At 56.4% G+C, this 6064-nt stretch overlaps 1 protein-coding gene across 1 annotated transcript in view; it reads right to left on the reverse strand.

Annotated features, from left to right (window-relative positions):
- TEX264 (testis expressed 264) overlaps positions 1–6064 on the reverse strand; it is a gene marked incomplete at its 3' end in the record, with an annotated part of 34194 nt that overhangs the window by 968 nt on the left and 27162 nt on the right. The gene's annotated exons all lie outside the window — the stretch shown is intronic.

Here is a 6064-nt window from a genome sequence, read left to right on the forward strand (position 1 = left end):
GTGGGGTGAGAAGGGAGAGTCTCTCTTCAGGGGGTTTTCTCCTTTTTCTTTCTCCTTTTCAAACCACTGACAGCTTTTATTTAACCCTGCAACCATCCTGATTATCATCCTCCTCCCTGCCCTGACTATCCTCCTCTTCCTCCCTGACCCAACGATCCTCATCCTTCTCTCTGCCACATCCCCCCGGCACAGCTTGCCCAGACATCCTCTGGCGGGGTCCCTGTCCCTCTGGGGCTCTCTGGAGCCAGGGCTGGCCCCCTCTCCAAGGATGAGCAATCATGACCCTACAAAAACCTGTTCATTCCCAACCCCCTTCATCCCTGGGGATGGACAAAGCTGATTTTGAAGAATTTCCTTCCCAGACAAATGCCAGCACCAGGCAGAATCCACAGCAGACGGGAGCCAGCACCAACCCTCTCCCTGGCGCCGGCAGCAAGGGCACCTGGCGAGGCACCTGCATGCTGCCAGGATGCTGCATGAACAAGACAGGGAGAAATCCCCTCGTGAGCCATTTTTGGGTCTATTTTCCCAGGAAAGCCTGCAGGAGCTGGCTCTGTAGAGCCCCAGTTTACCCAGTGGCACCACAGGGGCAGAAACATGAACCCCAGCAGAAGCTTTACCCATTCCAACACCTTCGAGCCTGAATTTCGGCACAGTCCCTCCTCCAACCAAGGAGGAACCACGATCGCGAGCCCCATGCTGCAGGGACGCACAGGGACGCGGGCGGGCTTCCAAGACACTTGAAGCCCGGAGTTCCCACTTGCAGGCAGGTGAAACACTAACACAATCAGATCAAAACTGTATTAAATAAAAACAAGCTGGGCTGTTTTTAGCAGCAGAGCAGAGGCGGCTCATAGCACTCCTGCTTTTTCGGCAACAACGCAGACAAGAACCCTCCCCACCACTCTGCCCCTTGCTCTACCAACTGCAAGCCCATCAGCCAATCTTCAGCTCGGTTCATTATTTTAGGTTACTGCAACACATACCAGAGATGGGTATCTCCAAGATTTGCAGGTTTTTTTGGATGCATCCAGCGGGCCCTCCACCACTTAATGCAGACAGGGGCAACTGAAAGGATCTGAGAGCAGAGAGACCTTCACTAAATTCATATGAGGTCTCTAACCAGTCTAAAACCTCAGGGCTCCAGTCCAGCCTCCGAGACATCCCAAGCTGACTTCCTAAAGCCCACCCTGGGATCCCTAAAGAGTGGATCTGGGATGTACCATCTCCCTGCAATTTATCTAGGCTGCTACAACTCCCCTTCCAATTACAAAGCCATAGCAGTGACTTCTCCAAAGCACAAACACCACCTCCTCCACGCATACAAAATGTGTGAATAGTGGCTTTTTAAGGAAAAAAAAATGCACACCTGTATGAAAAGCAAGGTCCCAGACTGGCTCTTGAAGCTAAATGCTGTTTCACACTCGAGAATTATCCTATAAGAGAAACAAGGGTGCTCCACCCTGCTGGGGTGGGAAGCAGCTTTATCTCCCTGGAGCCAGAAGAGCCCAGGTGCCCGGCAGCCAAAGCCCACGGCTGTGGGCCAGGTTGGTGGGATGATGCTGAAGTGGCCGTCACTGGCTGTCAATACCCATGCCTGCCTTGTTACGAACAGCTGCAAGGATGCTCAATACTTGACTTCTTCCCAATTCATCCAGGGTTTTCCCCAAAAGGAAATGGAGGGAAACCAGAGCCTGGTCGTCCTAATTTATGCTCCCATAACCCAGATCCTGGCAGGGCTGCTGTAGAGCTCAGCACTGGTGGCTGGGCTCAGGAGAGGACAATGTCTCCAAGAAGGAGCAGGGAGGTGGCAGCTGGGAACGCTGTCCCATCTGGTCTGGGACGAAAGGGATGAGGCTGCATAAAGACTTGAGGAAAGGGCAGAGGCAATGAGGTGGGGAGCCAGGACAACAGAAATGGGTATGGGGATCATCCAAAAAAATGGATAAAGGGGCTCACCTGAAGGGGATGGAAGGGAGATTGCCCTTGAGATCATCCCAAAGGACATCAGGAGGCAGGCAGAGGTGCAGAAAAGTGCAACCAAGAGGTGGCTGTCAGCATAGGACAGACTGGGTTTAGGATTATACCAGCGGAGAGGAAGGCTGCAAGGCTGCTGCAAGGGAAAGAAACAACCTGGAGAGACTGGAGAGCAGAGTCCAAAGGCAAAGGCGTAAGCAAAGAGCAAATTTGCGAAGGCTCAACAACATGGCAAAACAACAGAGACGCTCAACAGACAACAATACACTCTGCAGCTGAGGTGGAAGCCCCTTGCTAACTGTGCAGCTAAGCCAACAGATGGAGCAGCAAGGTGGACGTGGAGTTTGCGAGGCAGAGCCCTCGAGTTATATCAAATGCCGTCTCATACGGGCGGAGGAGCTCAGTGAGAGGTGAACAGCGGGACGCTGATGGCGCCAGGGCCAGGCCTCTGGCTAGGACAGCAGGACCCAGTAAGTAGGGCAGGGAAGGAGACCGTCCCTTCGCAAGGTCGTGCTGTGCCACCTCCCTTCTCAGCCTCCGCCGGGAGCTCGCCCGTCCTACGGCCAGCAAGGATGGAGGCGGCAGCACAGTGCGCAAGGCTTATCTCTACGCAGGACCCTCCACCTGGCATTGAAACGTGGGATTTATTGCACATAATCCATACAGTCAAGCTACGCATACACAGCAAAGGCCAATGCATCCAGAGCTCACCAGTTCAGTCCTGACATGCACAGCAGCCTCTGCTGTGTTGGACCCACTGCCTCCCATGAAGCCAACTCCTTCTCGGCCCATCGGAGGGCTGTGGTGGGGTGCTGCTCACCACCCTCTTGGGAACAAGGGTTTATGTAGGGGAAGATTCTTGCACTCCTCTTTCCCAGGTGAAATATCCCTGCCCAGTCTTTACCCTTGGGTTGTTTCCAAATCACCCACCACCCCTGACTCCCTGTAGGACTTTCTCCAGGTTGGCCTCACCCCTTTAGGAATGGAGCATCCCCAAGCCTTGTGCCTCAGAAGGGATGACAAGGATTATACACCGAACCAGCATTTCGGGAGACCTTCCCTAGCAGTGGGAGGTGGCACCTCCCTGGGCAGCACAAATTTTCCTCTCCCCACTCGTCCATTAGGGAATAGACCCCACCGTCTGTCCACGGAATGGCTTGGGCATGGCCTCCCAGGCAGAGGATGCTCCTGCTTCCCCAGGCGGGCAGAAGAGCAGTCCCAGGGCTATGGGACACGTGACAAAGAAGCCGAGACATGACCTGCAGTCATTAAAATCCCAGCAGAATTGTGCCAAAATGGAAGGAGGTGGCAGGGTGTCACGCTGCGCTGTGCCCCTCAATGCCTGCCGGGAAGCAGAAGGCAACCTGGGGCACTGTGGGGACTGGCTTTGTCACTGACAGGCTCATCTGCTCAGGAATCCAGATGCCACCAACTGGATCTGCTTCATCTTCCACTGCTGGAAGAATTCAGCTTGTTAGGCAACCAACAAACGAGCCTTGCGGATGCTCTCGGGATCCTTGCCATGCCTGGCGCATGCTGGTGCTCAGGCTCCAGCTGAACTCACTGTCTGCCCCAAAACACTTCGAGGGTCACCAGGAAGGTGGTGGGGATGCAGCTGCTGTCCTTGTCCCATTTCTGGCCCCAAGCCCTCTGCCTCCACAGCCCCCCATGCCTCGCCACTGAGACCTCCTGGCATGGCTCACGGGGTGATGGTTGAGCCACACACCAGCCTGCTGAGTCGTTTCAGGGCCGGTGGATTTGGGAGCAGTAGAGGAGAGGCTTTTCATGCCACCACCAAGCTTCCTGCTGGAGCGGGGCTGTGGGCCGGGCTCTCCGTGCTGCCCAGCAGCTCCTTGCACCCCAGCTGCCAGCGTGCCACATGTATACAGCCATCGCCTGTGCCTGTCACCAACCCCTGCCCGAGGACCTCCCCCCTGCAACGTGTAAAAAAGTGCCCATAAAACCCAGCCAGAACTGGAAAAGCCGCGGGGAACAAGCGATCTGTCACCCGGCAAATGCTCCCCCTCTTCTACCTGAGGGGCACCAGGCAGCCCCCTGAGCCGCCCTCCCTGCCACCAGCCAGGGATCTGCCGCTGGGCACACCGCTGCTGAGAAGCTGGGAGGGGCTGGAGCCTGCCAGCCACCAGGAAAGTGATGGTGCAGGATCCAGCCTAAGCATCACACTCTCTCCACACAGTCCCAACCAAGAGAACAACTTCCCAGAGGGGCCGATGAGCATGTGGCCCGAGCCTGCACTGGGGGGGACCCAGGCCCAAGGAGAAGCCGTGGGTTGTTTATCAGCGGCCGTCTGAACATCAGTTCGGCACAACGTGCCTGGTGCTGCCTCTCACCTCTGCCCTTACGGTGACAGGATGCACCGCCGCCATCGCAGCGAAGCAGGAGGGTGCTGGGCATACAAGGCTGGCTGCATCCGCATCCTGCTGCGGCCCCAGAGCGATACCGGACACACGAGGGGGTTTGCTGTAGGCAGCCGGAGAGCGGGGTCTGCCCTGCTACCGAATTGGAATTGGAATCTGTGAATTGGACCAGCAGCCTCAAGCACGATTTGCTAAATGCCAGTGATGCAGAGTGGGTGTCTGGCTGCTGCCCTGGGGGGAACACATGGGGGATGCTAAAGGGACACCCCACCAGCCCCGCTGCTGCACCAGGGCTCTCCTCCCTCCATTTATTACGCTGCTGCACCTGGAGGAGGAACAGACGGTGGGTGTGAACACATGGGGGGCTTGTGCCCATCGCTGGGGGTTGCAGCCAGCCAGAGCATCATCACACCCTCACTGCCAGGAGCCTCCCCATGCCCATGTCACCGGCACTTGGGCCACTCCAGTTAGTGCTGGCAAGTCAGCTGGCACCCGGCAGAGTTGGGGGGACCCCCATGGGACCCACCAGCCCCGTCCCCACATGCCACCACCTCCTGCAGGCTCAGGCAACACAAGTCCCCCACGTCTGGCTTCTAGCCGGAGGCATCCATCCTCTCCTCCCCCCGGTGAAGGGGTCGGATGCTTTGGTCCCAGGAATTTTAAAGAAACAACAAAACTGTGTGGAGCTGAAGGGCCCTAAAATCAGTTGCTAAAATTAGAGCTGAAACTGAGCCACCAGCTAGGACTGGAGTGAGCGCGCTGTGTGCCACATCCTCCTCGCTTCCTCACACGCTCCACGCTCGGTGTGTCATCCCTGCTTATCTTAGACCACGGGCGCTAGGTAGTGCAGAGAGGTTTCACAATTCGGTTTGCACAGCACCCAGTGCACTCAGCACCCTCCAGCACTCTCCCAGTTCAGCCAGGGGACAGACTCCTTGCCGGACCATCCCGCTGTCCCAGACCCAGACTAGGGATGTCCCTGTTTCCATTTCTCCTTGCCCAGACAGCAGCTTGTGGTTAAACACTGCCTCAGTCCCAAGTCCAAGCTGACAAAAGCAAAAAAACCAAAGGCACCCCTCCCTCCCCGGGTTTCAAACTCTGTTTCAACGTGCATTTGCAGCCCAGAAAGCCAAGCGTCTCCTGGGCTGCACTACCAGCAGCATGGCCAGCAGGCTGAGGGAGGGGATGCTCCCCCTCTGCTCTGCTCTGGTGAGAGCCCACCTAGAGCACTGCCTCCAGTTCTGGCATTCCCGGCACAAGATGGTCAGAGCGGGTCCAGAGGAGGCCATGGAAATGGTCCAAGGGCTGGAACACCTCTGCTATGGAGAAAGGCTGGGAGAGTTGGGATTGTTCAGCCTGGAGCAGAGAAGGCTCTGGGGAAACCTTATTGGTGCCTTTCAATATATAAAGGGGGATTGTAAGAAAGATGGAGAGAGACACTTTACCAGGGCCTGTAGTGACAGGGAAAGGGCAATGGTTTTACACCGGAAAAGGGCAGGTTTAGATTGGACACAAGGAAGAAATGTCTTGTGATGAAGGTGGTGAGACACTGGACCAGGTTGCCCAGGGAAGCTGTGGTTGCCCCATCACTGGAAGTGTTCAAGGTCAGGCTGGATGGGGCTTTGAGCAGCCTGATCTAGAGAAAGATGTCCCTGCCCATGGCAGGGGGGTTGGAGTGGATGATGTTTTGAAGTCCCTTCCCACCCAAA

The sequence above is a fragment of the Phaethon lepturus genome, unplaced genomic scaffold (assembly GCF_000687285.1).
Source record: "Phaethon lepturus isolate BGI_N335 unplaced genomic scaffold, ASM68728v1 scaffold16672, whole genome shotgun sequence".
Taxonomy (NCBI): domain Eukaryota; kingdom Metazoa; phylum Chordata; class Aves; order Phaethontiformes; family Phaethontidae; genus Phaethon; species Phaethon lepturus.